Source organism: Falco punctatus (assembly GCF_963210335.1).
Source record: "Falco punctatus genome assembly, chromosome: 4".
In the NCBI taxonomy this organism is placed as follows: Eukaryota; Metazoa; Chordata; class Aves; order Falconiformes; family Falconidae; genus Falco; species Falco punctatus.
In genome coordinates, this window is record NC_137583.1 from 31,146,677 (window position 1) to 31,164,162 (window position 17,486).

The 17,486-nt window shown below is 49.4% G+C and overlaps 1 protein-coding gene across 10 annotated transcripts in view; it reads right to left on the bottom strand.

The window, feature by feature from the left end:
- Positions 1 to 17,486, bottom strand: part of ELFN1 (extracellular leucine rich repeat and fibronectin type III domain containing 1) — a 149,783-nt gene that overhangs the window by 74,473 nt on the left and 57,824 nt on the right. For 9 of the 10 annotated variants that reach the window (XR_013927370.1, XR_013927371.1, XM_080382407.1 and 6 more), the window contains exon 2: positions 11,139 to 11,251. The exons of the other annotated variant lie outside the window; for it this stretch is intronic. The gene's annotated coding sequence lies outside the window, so the exon portion shown is untranslated. The remainder of the gene's footprint in view (positions 1 to 11,138; positions 11,252 to 17,486) is intronic. 10 annotated transcript variants of the gene reach the window in all.

A 17,486-nucleotide genomic window follows, 5' to 3' on the forward strand; every position in this document is an offset into this window, starting at 1 on the left:
AAAGAGCAATGCTGCCCTGTAGCTCCCTGTTTGCAACGTACTTAGAAATTCTTGAATACCTGGCACTAGACATGCTGTATTATCTCCTACCTCATCTCCTGCATCTAAAGCTGGCAGCCTGGCAAGGGGAATCATTCCAGATTTGTGCTGTCCAGAAAACAGCCTGGCAGGAAGATCTGCAAGTCATGTCTCCCCACTCCATGCCATCTCCTACCCCATTGCTCAGTAACCCACTAGAGATGATGAAACCTGGGCTCTCCATCCTAGGATTAGTTGGCAGCCCCAGTCCAGGAACTCACTGCCTGCTGCCAGCTCCAAGGGCTGCTCACTGCCTACTGCCATCACATTCGATGTCCCCCCCAAGACACCACGACCTCAGCCACTACTGCAGAGAAACCACACACCACACCCAGTGCTGCCCATTCCCTGCACACCTAGGGACCAGCAGGGAGACTGGGTCACTCTGGGGACACAAGAGAAATCACTCCTTCTGCAATATTTGCAATATAGGAGAATAACCTGGTTTCTTTATCCCTCCCATCCCCAAGCCCACATCGCAGTGGAGATGGAGAGGACTTCAGGACACTGCTATTTCCTTGTTGCCCTATGGCAGGTCCTGATGGAGGTGTTGGAGCAAAAGGAGGAAAGGTCTGATTCCATTTACCAAGTGCCTCTCCCCAGCACAGATGTAAGTCAGATACAATTTCCCAGTGTTGCCTTCTGCATATTTCACCCACTGACAGATTTGCATATATTTAAACACAATACAAAGCTGCAGACACTATCAAAAGAGTTTAGAGAGGAAAGGGCAGGAGAACTTTGTCCTTTTTCTTTAGGCTTGTGAAAGATGGCACTCTGAGAGCTCAGAGAAGGGGCATTGCCAGGCAGGAGCTGTGCCAGACCCTCAGCTGAGCAAGCACTGCTTGGTGGGACAGACAGGAGGCAAGGGAAGCTTCAGCAGCTGAGTCCAAGCATCTGAGATGCTCAGGGCAGCCACTGGCACCGGTGATGCTGGGGTAGAGCATTTAGTAACCTCAACCCCTGCCAGTACCACCTGAGAGAGCAGGATGTCAGCTCCAAACTTACACACAGCATCTCTCCAGAGATAGGAAAAACCCCTTGGATAATGCAACGCTTTCATGGGAATGCCCCACTGGTGAAAGAGGGCATTCCCCAGGAGGTCCCTGCACAGACACAGGTAGATAACACAAACCTTTAACACACGCTCAATAAAAAGCAGCACTGTGCTAGATGATTCAATCCCCCACGTACCTGTGGGAAGTGGGGAATACATCCTGCTCACCAGAGCTGTGAAACGTATTCACCTGTTGCAGGAATTAATCCTTCTTTTACTAACAGAGAGTGGCAGAGCTGTGCACACAGAAATCCTGTCTGAAATGAATCCCTGATAAAGAGGAAGCCAAGTTAAAAGGTGAGTTTTACTGCCTGCCAAGGCTTTAGGTTTTTAAAGGGTTTCTTGTAGAATTACTGTATTAGCAGGCTATTATGGGCATAGATATCAAACTGCTATGCACAGCAAGAAAAAGCATGGAATTTTTGAGATGGGCAAGAAACGCATGGAAAAAATGAGGCAGAAGAGGGCAAGAGGGGGAGAGAGAAGAAGCAGTGATGTGCAGAGGGGAGGGAGGCAGATAAATTATGGAGGAGATAGTGGAAAGGGGGTGAAGAAGAAAGCAACGAGCAGTAGGGTAAGGAGAAAAGAGAAAGATAAAAAGAGGAGGAGAAAGGGAAAGAAGAGATAAATGAGGGCAAAGACCAACTCATCATTTCGCAATTCCACTCCGGTGGAGAGGAAAATTGATGTCTGAAGCTTTTTTATGGCCAACCTCCTGGGCACGGGACAAAAGACAAGTTATTACCCAACCCCAGGTCAGGTCTGTAGCCTGCCAACTGCTTAGACACATTCAGAGAGCCCATGAGAGCTGTAAATCAAGGGGGCCAAAGAGATCACAGAGAGGCTGGGACCAGGCACAGAGCAGCAGCGAGCTCAGCAAATGCAATATAATCACAGGAGAGGTGCAAACCCCAGAGCAACACAGGCTGACAAAGAGCGCCCAGCCCTAAAGGGCTTTGCTCATCTCTCCTTCACACCATTCCTAAGGACAGCGCTCCCCCAGAGATGCAAGTCCCCCTGCACTTCCTCCTGATTTCTCTTCCTATTGATTTTGAGGCTCTGAATACCATTTATTTTTGCTTGCTTGATTCACTCATTCATTGAATAAAGGCATCATCACTATTATTATTATTATCCCCGTCATCGGGCTCCTCATCACACATTATATTATTTGCATTGCAGAGCTGGAAGATTTCAGGTTGAGGCAGGAAATTTGTGTGAGTTGTTATTACTGCAATCAGATGAAGTGAGAATTGGATCGGCAAAGGCTGCCAGAGCGCAGCTCTCCCAGCAGGACACAGCGGCTCTGCCCAATCCGGGGAAGCTGCCATTTTACTGCGCGGGGCCCGCCAGCAATTTCAGACTTGCCTTCACTGTCCCATCCCTTCCTTCCATCCCACCACCCCACTCCGCTGGCTACCAGCAGAGAACGAGGAAACGCGTCAGTACAGAGGGCAAGGAATCAGAAAAGACTTGGCGAGATTGCACATTTTCTGCCTTGCTGATGGTATTTATTAGACAACAGAAAATAGCTATTTTACCATCTGCCTTGTAAAAAAAAAAAAAAATCCTCATTAAATTAATGGAATGTGCAGCTGCCGAACAGAGTGTTCCTCTCCCTGCTGCCTCCCCAGCAGCCCAGCACTTGCTGGAGCAGGGAATCAGGCTGCCAAAAGTAGCTGAGGCTAACTCAGGCTGATGCGGTGGGAGAGGACGGACAGATGGACGGCCAGCCTCCTGCTCCTCCCCGTCCCCAGGCTCTGGCCAGGGGACCTATATTATGGGTGCCCTGTGGCCACACACGGGGCGCAAGGGCTGCCTTGCTCGCTGCGTTACGGAGCAGAGGGCTCATCCCCTCCCTGCATGGTCTCCGCTTGTGAAGGGCACTGGACAGCAGGGTGTAAATGTCTCCTTTTGCCTAAGCAGAACGTGATCCAGACATCAGGTTGCGGAGGTCAGAGCTGCCCAGTGCCCTATGCTGAGCATGGTGGGATTTGGCAGCAAGTCAAGTCCTAATTTCCATGTCTCTGCCACCTCAATCAACATGAGCTAGTCAATCCACCTCCATCATCCCCCTCTACGTGCCAAAGTTTGATCTGAGCTGGTGCTTGCCCTGTGGAGGTGTTCAGCTGACATCTCAAAACCAAGCAAGTCTCAAGACTGGCTGACTGCATAGCCCAGAGCAGCTCCTACACACAAGTCTTTATTTTGGCTGAGAACAGACCAAAAATCATGAACAGAATCCTTTCTCAATCCCAGCAAGACAGGAACGTCATAAACCAAAGGTCCTGGATGATTTTAATGATGTTAATGGAGCCAGGAAAACAGCAGCAGTTTAATGCCAATGTTACCAATTCATTTCTACTTGGCACCGAAGAGGACTTAAGGGTTTTAAGTGAACCTTTTCTTCTGACATCTGGTGGAGCATGAGTATTTGATGGAGGAATAGTTGCCAAAATCCCGTATAACCTGTGGCTTTGGGGAGCCGGTCCACCAGTTTGCATCACCAAGGTCTCCCAGAGGTACCAGATACCACAACACTTAGCGAATATACTCATTGCCTTACCACCTCATCACACCTGAAAAGTGATGTCTAGGACTGCTTTGGGTCCAGCAGTTCTCCTAAGGAAATTAAGCCCTTTGTTAGATGTCTCAGCACTGATGATGCTTCAGCATCTCTGCAATATAATCCACATCTAATCCCTACTTGCATTTTCTGCTGCTAACCCCTCTGCTAATGCCAGGGAGTTCCCAGTGCCTGCATTGCTCCCCTGAAGCAATGGTCCTCTCCTCCTCTTCCTAGGAGGCTTTTCTATATATATACTTTTCACCTAAATGAGTTTTTACCTATCTTTTGCAGGAAACTTGCTCTTTTAGCAGCTACAAAGCAGTTGGGGAAAGCTGACCCTGGGAGATGGGTCTGGCTGCAGGGAAATTGTTTCCATTGTGTCCGTGGGGGAAGCAGGAGATGGCCTCTTAAATTCCAGCCCGCAAAGGAAAGTTACAGGACTACAGCATGTCGAATCACTTCATGCCGAAATAAATCCTGACATAATAAGTCCTAATACAGCCAAAGAAACTATTACAGTCAGTCACAAGAATAATCCACACTAAGAATCGGTGAAAATGCCTCTCCCCAATGGAATAACATGGCTCCAGAGGCTCAGTTCCAGTCAAAGACAATAATTTCATGTTTACCCAACAGATGAGGGCAGCTCCAAAAGGCAAACGTTTGTTGCCAAAAACACTCCGCTGAAGTGGGATTTTGCCACCTCCCATCAAAGACTTGCTTTTTAAACCAACGAGCAGGAAGAAAAGGGAAGACCATGAAAGACAGAGATCAAACCAAAGTCCAGAAGGATGTCATGGCTGTCTCTTACACCATTGCCTTCAGTCCTATCCATCCTTCATTAGTGGCAGTAAGGGCATAACGCCAACCTAAATGCTTCACAAGCACAGATTTCCTGGGTTTCAGAGGTTAATGGCAAAACGTCTCCCAGACTTTGCCTCCACTGCCAGATCTGTAGGCAGAACTGTGTCTGCAAGTCACTGACCTCCTCTGCGGCACCAGCTGTTGTCTGTACAGGGCTGCGGGGGTGCTTGCACGCATGGATCCCAGCTGTGCAGTGCACACACGCTGCCTCGGCCACTCTTGGTGGTGCCACTCTCCCAGCAGACCTGCTGGACAGGGCCACGGGGCTACTGACCCTCCTCGTGGAGTGGCTCACAGGGTCATCTTAGAAAGCAAGTTAGCCAAAAAGATGTGGCAGAGTAGCAAAACCACAGCAAAACAGCAAAAAACAGAGTAGCAAAAAATTTTTTTTTCCTTGAAAAACCATTTGCTTTCTTAGAGAAAAAAATCTATCGTCCATTTAAAAAAAAAAAACAAAACCCAAACAGTTCCTTTAATTAAACCTTGAAGAGAATTTTGATAAAAACACTGACATTTTGCAAAGTTGCCCTTGGACAAATCATAAGCATTGAAAGCTCTGAGACACGGACACGGTGGAAGCACCTCTGCGCATGCCAGGGCGTTCGGGAAGGACATCCATCTTCCTGCAGTCAGGTGTGCCAGCAGTTCTGTGATGGTCCTCATGCGTCTGTCCTTCCCATACCCACGTGAGATGTACGTGGCACGTGGGGCTGTGGCAGACCGGGGAGACAGCCAAGAGAAGGTCGCAGGGTTGCACAGAGTTAGAAGAAAACACTGCGTGCGTGTCGCAGCACTGTGCATGCTCGGCTCGGCAGTCAGCGAGGAGGGACTTTGTGCCTGTATGTCTCCTGGTGCTTGCACCTGATCTTCATCTCCTGATGCAGACACAGAACTGCATCACTTCACAAAACTCAGGACACACTTTTACAGCTGGCTGGGGTCAGGGTCGCTGGCTGGGACAGCGAGAGGTGAAGCACTGCTCTGAAATTTCATGTAACTCATTCATTCCAGGGGGATCTGTGGAGCCACAGGTTGATGCAGTGCCCACAGTTCTCTGACACCTCCAACGCTCAGGTCCTTGCACAAAGGGATGCTTCCACCTCGTGAGCCAGAAATGCTGGTGTTCAGGCTTTCTCCTGCTAATGAACATTTTTATACATCACCTCTCACTCAAGGTCTCAGCTGCAGACAGCAGCCCTTCTGTAGGCCCGTGGCCACCTGCAATCATCCACGGAGGAAAATGGAAGAGACAGTTGGTGAAGGACCTCATCACCCCGGTCTGCACAGGGCTGATGCACAGGTGAGAAGACATCATTTTTTAACACCATGGGTCTCATCTCAGCATCATCTTCCTGTCACTCCATGCCCCTGCTTCTCCAGTATGTAGGGGAGCACTGGGTTCACACTAACAAATCTGAGCCTCCCCAGATGATTAAAGGAAGCACTGCCTTTTACATCGCTCTGACTGGGGTTGATAGCTCTGTAGAGTTGGACACTTGGCTCTAATGAGGTGTGAAAATCTCCCTGCTGTGGCCAGTCATTGCCAGCTGTGGAAAATAACAAGAAAGGTGGAGGGGAAAAAAAAAAAAAAAAAAACACCACCAAAACTAAAAAGCAACCTTCTCCAGCGGGAGTCCCTGGTCCTTCCAGGGCTTCGCTGACTGCCTGCATGTGGCTGGGAGAGGCAGCCCTGCTTCACAGTGCCAGCAGGGATGCGGGTGTGTGGCACTGGTGGCTTTTCAGTGGCAGCAGATGAATCAGGGTCCCGCTCCAGTGCAGGTCAGCATGACCAAAGCGGCCGAGCCGTGTTGGAAGCTTGCTCCCAGACAGGGAACACCTGCAGGTTTCACGATGGGCTCCATCCTGGCTCTGTCTGGTCCCACCAATATTGTTGTGTTGGTGTTGGAGGGGTATTATCCGAGACCGGGGTGTTGCAGTGTGCACAGTCTGCCCGGCACAGCCGTGCTCCTGGAGCATCGCTCAAGGCCATGACTCCTCCGAGCGAGACACCTGCAGTGAGCTGGGTGGCAGACCCAGCCCCGGGGTGGCGCAGAACACACCAGCACCCCCAGCACAGCAGCTTCACCGCAAGTCCTGTGGGCACGGGAAGAAGGATCTGAGCAAGCAAACCATGCTGTCCCTGATGCACAGGGACCGCTGGCTGACACCTCTTCAGATTAGTCCCCATGGCTGTCGCTGACAGGGGACCAGCCATCAGCCCTCTGCACAGTGGCGATGTGAGCCCAGCCAGCTCATTCACTGCCACCTTCCCCCGCTGTTAACTTCCTAATGAGACCCGAATTCAAAGCAAATCTCGGCATGCACAGTCCAGTCCTTCCCCTCCGGAGAAGTTTGCTTTTCAGAGGCTCTGCTGGCTGAGGTTCGCTGTTCTGCGGCAGAGGGGAATGGCCGAGTGGGCTCCGAGATGAAGGATGCGTTTCCTCACGCTCGGATGGGGCTGAACAGAGGCACAGGGGGAGGCCAGGCACCGGCCGGAGGCGTCCTGCAGTGAGTGACCCTCAATGTGACATTGATGGCTCTTAATTCTTAAGCCTGCTTTGGAAGGATTTCAGTAGATCCTATTTAATCACTGCAGCCTCTTCATCTCCCCTGTCTCAGCTCGGGGTAGCATTACGTGTTCTCCTCCACCAGCTACCTCCAAGAACTGGCCACCCTCCTCTTCCTCCACAGGTCCCGGATACAGCAACCACCACCCAGCCCTTCAGCCGCCGAAGCCACAGCTGCCCTCGGCTTGTTTATTAATGCACAGCTCAAACAGCATCTGCTTAATTTCCCCTGCCCCGGTCCACAGGAGGACTCCATCTCTCGCTAACGAAGGGCACAGCTTCCTGCAGGTGTGCTCCCAGCTCCCCACAACCGGGCTGTGCCATGCATAGCATTAAATATTTAAGCACTTGTCAAAATGTTGTAACGATTTTTTTGTCTTGTTCCATTAGCTCCATTTCCAAAGGCCACCACTGGAACTACTGAACATTTATTTCTATTGAATCCAGCTTAGAAGTTATGATCTGAGAAACAGGGAGACAGGACAGTATGTTCTGCGGTGCCTGCTTTTCCCCACCACCGCTCAGCTGAGACACGTCGGCCTTTGAAATATCATTTTTATTCCTACCTTAGAAAACCTAAAATAAAAAGATTGATTCTTCCACCTGCTTGATTTGCTTCTGCTGGCTAAATAAGGTACATAAATATTAGTCAGGTGGCTTCCCCATGTAAGTTTTGGGGCCATTGGTTTAAATGCCTTGCGCAGTTTGTGGTACCAGCCATGTGAGCTGGATTTCCTCCCCAGGTGCAAAATAGTGTGTTGTTATTACGTGATTTTCCTGTTGCTAGAGAGGTGCACACATTCATCTTCCTCCCTCGCTGTCTGTGCATGAACAGCATCTTATTATGCTAATACTATGAGTATTAGACAAAAGGCACTGAAGAAAGCCAATGGAGACAGCAGTTTGGACTGGGGGTAAAGCATGGGGGGGTGGGCTGCAGGGGCTTATGTCCCCCAGATTTGCTTTAGGTTCACAGTTATCACTGAGAGGTGCAGAGCCAGAGGGAGTTGCATGGGGTGGGGGACAGCCATGGCCCCCAGGGACACTGGGGACATGTCCAATGCACCAGCCCTTGGCCACGGGATCCCACAGCAGGGCCACTGCAGGATCCCACAGCAGGGCCCCCCAAGCAAACCCCAAGTTTGCACAAGGGAGCTGGGCTTGCTACGGGCCGGGGGATGGGACTGCTGGTGGTAGCCCCATGGTCACCAGGCTTCCTTCCTTTGGGATAAAAAAAGGGAAATCTAAAGCATTGTTAAAGACTTCCCCGCGTTTTAATTCCTCTCTATTTAAAGGCATGTGAAAGCCCAAGAGTTCCAGCTCTGCCGCCTGCGCCTGGATGCTCCGCAAAGTTGTAATCCCCACTAGTGACATCACGGGCTGTTGCCATGGGGATGTCACAAACTCAGCGCTGTGGCTTCACCATGGCGGGGATGGGCAGCAAGGGAGGCAGCGCTTCCCAACCACCAGTGTCTCCGGTAATTAGCAAACTGGCACGGAAAACGAGGATGAAGCACAAGATAGGAACATAAAACCATTTTGTAAGTATGATCTATTGGAAAGTATTCCCTCATGAGAAAGTGCCTCCTTAATGGATCCTGCACTCTTAAGTAAACCACGAAAGGCACAGAATAAAATAGAAATTATAGTGATTTGTTTTATTGGGCATTTCATTGAGTAATTAAGAGGATAATTAGGAGAAGGAACATTAAAAGGCGCTCAGCCCTTGTCTTGCTCCAGGGGAGCAAGCTACTGAATGTGCAGTATCATCCCATGTTTCCCTGTGCTAACACAGGGTTCCCTGGGGTGAAGGAGGTACACATGGACATGCTGCAGCACAATGGGTCACACGTAGGACGGGAGGGGATGAAAAAGCATCTCCCCCATGGGCTGGCAGGACGCCGGAGCTCTCCCAAGAAATGCAGGGTGGGAATGGCAGGTTGCAGGGAGCAAACCCCATCTTCACAGCATCTCTTGGCATGTGATGTCAGGCATTGATGCTTGTGCATCCTGTGTTTCAGTGCAAGGGAGGCTAAAGGGAGAAATGTAAACCAGCCCTGGCTGCAGAGGAGCTCTGGGGAGAGCTCACCACTGTGAAATGTGCTGATGAAGCACCACGGCCAAGGCAGAAGTGGCAAAAAGCTCAGCACGATGGTTACCCTGTGCCAGGAGAGTCACTCTGTCATCTGCCCCCCTTTTAACACCTATGCTCCATTTTGCCTCCTGACCTTTTTCTGGGCAAAATATGTATAAAAGCACCTGTATAACTAATCCAGATCCAGACAGGACGCAACACGTCTCCCAGAGCCCTCAGCAGTCACAAATCTAAGCCACTTCTCTGAGGTACCCAGCATCTCCCATAGGCAAGGAAACCTCACTGCTGGCCGACACATCCATGAAACAAAGACCCACTCAAGCAACGAAAGCTGGAGCTCCTTTCCAACCATCAGCACATCTCACTCCACCCCATTTACCCACGGCACGGCCACGCTCCAGCACAGATGTCAGGATACCAGGTCCCACTACTGCAGCCCACACGACATGCTGGGGACCTCAGTGCTCACACACTGCCATCCCCTAAGAGATCCCAGATGAAAGCCAGCCCCAGTGAGAGCAATCTGCCCACTGCAAGCCCCAGATGGTTGCTGCAGGGAGCAAACACAAGCACGGCGATGGGGAAATGCAAAATGGAGTGATGGACACCATGAAAAGAAAGGGCTTTACTGAAAGCAGTCCCGCTGGACTTGCTTTTGTAAACACTGACATGATAGATTGGCTAATTCACATTATGGCCTCAAACCACTCGCTCAGGGGACAAAATAAGCAACCAACCAACCCAGATAAATGGGAAACCCCAACCTGCAGCATGGCAGTGTTGACCAGTTGCCAAGAATTAAGTAGCTCTTAGGTCCTTGCTTGCTCCAGGACCACATATTTAGGAAAGCACATCATCTCATGCAGGAAAAGGCTGGCTTGTTTTAAACTGGCCTCTGTGGATAGAAAACCTTTTTTTCTCCCTAGGGTAATGGATGTGATGGCTATAATCCAGTTGCCATGCTGGGCCAGTGTTTCAGGGACAGTGCCTTGTCAGCGTTGAGCCCAAAGTGTCCGGCAACTATCAGAAAATCCATGATATCAGATAGTCAGCAGCCTTCTGACTGCTATCTGACAGATATCTGATATAGATATCAGAAAGTCAGCAGCCTTCCCTTTCCCTGTCCTGGGAACCACTGCTCCTCTCCATCCTCCCCTGACCGGGCGAAGCAACCCCCATCCCCTTCAAAGCAAAGTAAAACTGGCTTTTTGTCTCATTGCTGGCCCTTTTTTTACTGCATTTTGCATATTGCAACAAGAGCAGCTTGTTGTGAGACCCGAGCGCTCGGCACAGCCCTAAAACAAGGCTCCTGTTTGAAGTGCACGGATTGAGGCTGGACTAAGAAAGCCCAGGAGTGTCTAGCTCTGCCCCTACACTAAAAAGGCTGCTCAGCAGCAGCAGCCAACACAGCTTCATCCTGCTCAGCCCTTCGCACAATCCCTAAGAAACCAGTACAGTGAAGGGGAAGCGGTGATTTCATATGCAATGTTGGACTTGACCTGGGGAGTGGGTAATAGCCGAGCATGTGCTCTGCTTTCCGATGCCGCTGCAGGGAGGAGAGCAGAGCTGCCTCGCCGCCAGAGCACCCAGCGCTGCCCTAACCCTGCCATCATCGAGAGGAGCTGGACAATCAACTTCCACAGGAGCAGCTTAAAACCAACACCAAATGCAAGCCGAAAAACCACTGTTAACCACCTCTACCCTGTCAGGCAGAGCAGATGGAGCCCAGAGCTGCCTGGGTGCAAGTCCCAGGTAGACAACTTATCTGTGCCTTGAGACAAGTTTAGAGAATCGCTTCTGAATTTCCTGCTTGCAGACACCTTATTCACTCCCTCTAGTCAACGCAACAAGCAGGTTTAGTGCAACGCAAACGGGGAACAGAGGATAAAACAAAATACCAGCCCATACCTGAAGGTGCATCCTTCCTTTCTCACCAAGCAGTGGGGAGGACGTTGCTGTCTCTCGGTAATTTTCCAACATCCTGTGTTGCAGGTAGATTTATGCACTGATCAGAGTTGGAGCTGTTAATAAAAAAGCGCAAAGAAAAGGGATTTTACTGTGAAGTGTAAGGCTGCTTTTCTTACAGCTTTTCATTATCATGACTTTCTCTTTTTTTAATCTGTTCTTTCTGTGATTGACCATGTTTGGGGTTCAAAGCTTTAAAAATAAACCGCGGATCTTCTTTCATCTACTATGCATGAGAGAATCAGAATCGTTACGTGGCTTAAATGGATATTTTGGGAGGGACCCCAGACCAAGCAGTTCCTACTTGAACCAGGAGCCAGAGGGATGAAGCTAATTTGCAAATAATGTTACATGCTGGTTTTACTTGAACTCAAGGGAAAAGGCTGCAGTGGCTACTTGTCATTCTTTGTGAGAAATTGAAAAAAATGGAAATTGAGTTCACTAGTAAAAAAAAAATACATCTATATTTAAAAAAAAAAAAGTGTTCTGCAGCAAACCAATTTCTCCTGCACCAGGGGAACGTCCCAGAACTGCAATGAAGCCATGCCTCAGCATGTACCACTGCTGCTGCCTGGGTGCTGGGGACAAACAGCCTGGCTGCCCTTTTCCCAAGAGTAGATCTTTAACTCAGAAAGCTGCGAGCATTTCTCCAGCTCAACTTGAACCATTTCTTCCTTACACAGTTCACAAGACAACTTTCCCCTTCAGCATCGCAAATGCCTTCCCCCAGGAGGGCGCAGCTCCGGTATCTGCAGCGCGGCATCTTTACAGTGAATTGCCTATCGATGACTTTGTGGCTAATACATACAATGAGAAGCAGAGGAGCTAATATAATGTAATTTTCCATGTTTACTGCATTATTACAGTGGTTGAATCTGCTGATTAGTTCCTATTTTTCTTGCCATCTCTTCCTGAGCATCCCTTTCATTTTTGCCCTGCTTATCTGCATACAGAGTCATTTATCCGTACGGCTGGTGTAACAGCAAGCAGGGCCAAAGCTATCATTCCTCCTCCCTTTCAAATTTAATCTTGCAGACCTCAATCTTTGTGATACCGCTATTATTTTGTCCATATCTGATCTAACAGGAACCAGCCATTATTTTTTGCCTTAAAAAAAAAGAAAAACAGAGAAAACTAATCCGAGCAAAAGATAATGATGGCTGTGGCACTAATGATCCCTGGCGTACCTCCTCGCAATGAATCTGGTGCTAAAACAGGCTGTTTGTTTCCCTTCCCTCTACATAACTGCAGGACTGACCCCTCACGCACAGGCAGCTCCCCACCAATAAACAGCATTGCCCTCATCTCCCGGGGGATTCATTGCACTGCCAACTATCTCAGCAGTCCTCCTTATTGTCTTAACTTATTTACCCAAATAGTGGAAAAACAACTCAAGTGGAGCCGGACGCTCTCCAACAACATGACTGCAACCGGCTTCTTCAGTTTTGTTTCCCTACAAGCTAGGAAAGCCTCTTCCTCCCATGGTTATTAATTGAAAAGGGGGGGGGGAGGGGGGAGATTTCCTGCAATCTGAATAGAAAGTCCTCCTCATTACTGTTCCTTGAAGATCACGGCAAGACATTTTGCCCCCCGGCTTCCCTAATGCTCCCCATCTCCCAGCTCTGAGCAGAATATCGCACCGGCTGGAGACCATCACTGAAGCATCAAGCCAAGCCGTTCTGCATGTGCCAACCACATCAGCCAGCAGGGATTTACTTGGGAGAGATGAGGAGACAAATTGAGGAATCCCTCTCCTCCCTTTCCCTGCACCCCAAACAGCCAGAAGTTTTTCAAGCAGCAAATGTGCCTGCCCAGCCTCCTCACTGCACATCCCCAGTCTGCACCATCACTCTGTGGTTTCCATCTGCGCCATGCTCTTCACCTCTGCCTGCAGCCCAGAGACCTTCACATGCCCTCTCCTTCCCCCAGGAATATTACAAATAAATCACGGGGCCACATCCAGCTCTTGGTCGGTGCTGCAGGTGGGGACTTGGAGATGCTTCAAAGGCAGACAGCACCAGCAGGGCACAGGACCCTGCCTGTCCCCTGCACCAGGAAGGATTTACACAGGCAAGACCTGTGGAAACCAAACCAAGCCCTTCCCCACATCCCCTGCCGAATGGATCTGGTTTGGGGAACGCCTTGCTCACAGCGATATGGAGCTCCCAGCTGCCCAAGCTGTAGCACTGCAGAAACCTGAGCATTTCTTGGTCTAGATACAACATAGCATGTATTATATTTATTATTAATGAAAGATTAAGTGTTATAAAAAGCATTATTAAATTTAAAGCTAATAATCATCAGCTGTCCCTCACTTCACCCTGCAAGCCTGAGAGCTATAATGAAAGAGCAAATTCCAGTTCAGAGCATCTTTAACAGAGGCTGCTGTGATCCAGAGCCCAGCTCCGCAGCTCAGAGCCACAGGCATTTTCTACGACAAGTGAGGAACCTCAAAGATCTTCTAATGTGAACGACCATAAAAAGCCAGAAATGGCAGAAAAATAACTCTGTTACCCTTGCCTTTGGAAAGGACTCACGTCAGTCTCCCAGCTCCGCAACAACAAGTTGTTTTCTTGTGTCCCAACCTGCACCCATATCATCACCCCAAGAGCTCAGGTTTGCACAGTGACCTGTGTCACAGCAGTCATTAGATGGTGATAACCCACTTTATTACCAAGAAGAAGTCCACATTTCCAGAAGTGTTCCTTGCCCTCGTCCTCCTTGGGAAAATGCAGCTTTTTACAGTCTCATGGGAGCACGAGCCAAACAAAACAGGCCCTTCACAAAGGAGTTCTCATGGGACAGGACTGTGACCCTGTGACCAGGTAACACTCATCTCACCTCCCAAAAGCAGCATCTGCTCCCATCAGAGGCGCTCAATCAGCACCAGGGGAGACCAGGAGCAGGGCCGTTTCTGCCCTGAATCCTCTAGCATCTCAGCAGGACAAGCAGAACAGGCAGCCACCCGCCCAGAGCACAATTCTGATATCTGGGACCAACAACCAGGACCAAGACCTGTGTTTAAAGACTGTACCAGCCTCAGGACCGAGATCTGTGCTTCAGCACCTGCCTGCCCACCGATACTGCTGTGAGCCACACCAATACGAGATGCTGCAGAGCAAGAAGGCGACAAGGAGCACTTTCTTTGCTTCCCCAGATCTTTCCTGAGCATGCAAAGACCTGGATCTTCACCTGAAGACTAATTCTCACCCTTCTTCGGCCCAGTTTTTTGTAGTTTTTCTACAATCCAGAATACATTTGAGCAATCAGCACAACATTTAGTGAGAAAATCGTATGCTACATTTCCACTTGGCACAACTTTGAAATGGTTAAGCCGTTAAGCCCTGAAAGGGAAGTTTGAAGAATACAGTGGGAAAAAAAGAAGCCAAAAACAAAAATAAACCAACAGTGGCAAAATTAGAGCATGACATAAAGGAACTGTTTGAATGGATCCCTTCTCCCAGAGAAACGGTGCATGCTGGCTGCTGCTTCCCTGTGTCAGGATCTTTACAGTTGTGCAGTGCTTGGACTTTCATTACGACAGCAGGGAAAATAACAAACTCAAAGTCAACATTAGCACTAGCACACAAGAGAGGGAGAAAGTTTTCCTAAGATGGCATCAAACCTCTTACAAGCTTGTCTAAACCACAGCCACATTGCCCCCGAGGCCCCCTTTGCCCATCTCATTCTCCCCCAGCAAGGGGGATGCTACCAGGGCAGGAAGGTGTTGCTTTGTGCAAGGACTGGCAACAGTCCAGGCTGGGGAGAGGCCATGGCAGGCACCACAGAAATGCTTGTGTATCCACATTTTCCAGATAAACCCTTCCAAAGAGAAGCAAATCCTGCCTCAGTCTGCAGCTTAGCTTCACACAACACAACCCCAGGGATGCTGGTCCCTCTAAGGACAGCCAGGCTCTGCCCAGGGCATTCAGCGGGACAGGGAGGACTACCCACCTTCACTCCAACCGACCTGCTTTGTACAATGCAGTGACAGCTGTGCAGCCCCTACGTCCCGTGTCACTCAAAGATCCCTCTTGAATTATGTATTGCTTTGCTGCTGCGCGCGCTGACTTGGTGACTTACTTACACCGCCAGTTACTAGGCTGAAGGACACCGCTCCAATGACAACCATTTTACATTGATTTTTGTCATAAAATGTGATGCAATGCTGAATGAAAAGACCTCCCAGAATCCATACATGTGACAATGTCCCACTACAACTGTGACACAAAACATTAAGGTAATGACAGTGCCAATGGCATTCCTACCTGCTGCTTTTAGGTCCACCCAACCCAGTGCAGCTGAGAGAAACAAGGGCTCTTTTCCTCCCACTCCAGCCTTCCCTGGGTGGCTGCAGAGCGTTTGCTATTCTTGCAACAGGGTGCTCTCTCCTGGGAGGGCTTGGATCAGAGATACCCAGGTTAGGTCACCCACAGAGGTAACAGTGGGAAAAACCTCGTTCCCCAGCATACTCGCATCTGTGCACATCTCTGCAGAGGTCAAACACACTCCTGATCAGGGCATCTCCTGTCCAGTTCTGTACATTAACCCAGCTTCAGCTGGGCATGATAAAGACAAATAAACAGCCAGAGACAGCCTTTCCTCCATCCCCTAAAACTTCTCCAGCTCAGGTGCTCCCCCTGTCTTTCTGTCTGTCTTGCACTGGGTCCACATAGTCACAGGATGAAACCCGTGACCTGTACCCCCAAATACATCCAATCCCCCAGGGAGGCAGAGACCTAAGCACCCAACCCATCATCTACATTCATCCTAGGAGCAGTTTTAAGACTCGCCTAGACAAAGTCAACACCAGCCTGATACACCACTGGCAAAAGTCCTGCTTCAAGAAGAAAACTGGACTGAGGAATTTCAGAGCTCCCTTGTGCCAGCATTTCTGAGTCCCACCTTGTGATCTCCCCTCCTGGATTCACCCTCCTCCACAATCTTGAAATTGCAATTCCTCTGAAAAGCTCTAAGTGGCTATAAGGAAAGAATCTCATATCTGAAGCATTGACAAAACCCTGGGATTTAATTTTTATTGCAAAACCAAAGCCCCCCACCCACCACCCATGGCCCTTCCCTAACGACAAACAGCATCTCTGTAGCTGCCGATTGCTCCTGAATCGCAGCAGAGTTACAAACAGGTTGCAAGATGAGGTAGAGCACACTGTGACCTGCAGAGGACTTGGGCTAAGAAAACAGCACAATAAATAATTACTTTATTGCAAGTCAAGGGGCAGCATTTCCACAATGAGAAGAACTTTACTCTGTGCTGGTTTTTATATTGCAAATTGCTTCCATGGTGCTGTCTCAAGGAGCCCTTGCTCCTCATCCCTCAGGGATAAAGACATTCAGGCACCCCCAGCCTCCATTGAGGAACCAGGCTGGCAGGATACAGCTCAGCAGCCTCATCCCAGGGCACTATTTCTACTTCAGGCAGGGGGAATAATTCTTCTGGATAACGTGGGTAACAGCGCAGTCCTGCTCATTGTCAGGGATGCACATGGCCTCCACTGACTAGTGTGCACTCCAAAATCCCTTTTGTTATTTCAACCTTCCTCCATCCCATTTCCAAGTAGGCTACTGGGGTTCATGGGAGGCTGGAGCTGGATCTTTAGATGTCGTACAGCTCACAGAATAATGCCTAAACAAGCACACACCTCCGCCTTCCTTCATCCAAAGTGCCATGTTATCAAGCACTGAGTCTCTTTAAAGAAATTACTGTGCAAGTGTCCCTACTGCAGCACAGCAAAATAAATGAACACAGGGTGGAAATAAATCAGTATCTATGGAGGAGGTCTCCTGCCCATGGGCACTTCAGGGAGAGTATGGATATTTTTCCACATTGGCAGCCTGATGACTTTCGATGCAATACATGACTTCATGACAAAAGATGCCGAGAAGGTGCCGGAGGAAGAAGGGAAACTGTTTTTCCCTTCCTTTTGATTTACACATGCTTCTGCTGGCACTGGCTCCTGGACGTGTATTTCTCCATGCTCAGCTACTGCTGAGCATGATAATACAGAAGCACAGGCCCAGGAATTCACTGTCTGCGGGCTCTACTGTAGATCAGCAGCGTGATGAGAAAAAGGCTTATTAGCATTGCCATCATTTGGTATTTGCAGCGGGATGCCAAGAGTACAGAACGGCCACGGTAAAAAGCATCCCATTTAACCTTCACACCACACACCATCCTGAAAACATTACCCATCACAGGCCTGGCGTCAAACCCTCCCCACCAGCCCCCCATGCCAACCCACGATGGAGAGGCAATTGAAAGCGGCTCTCAGG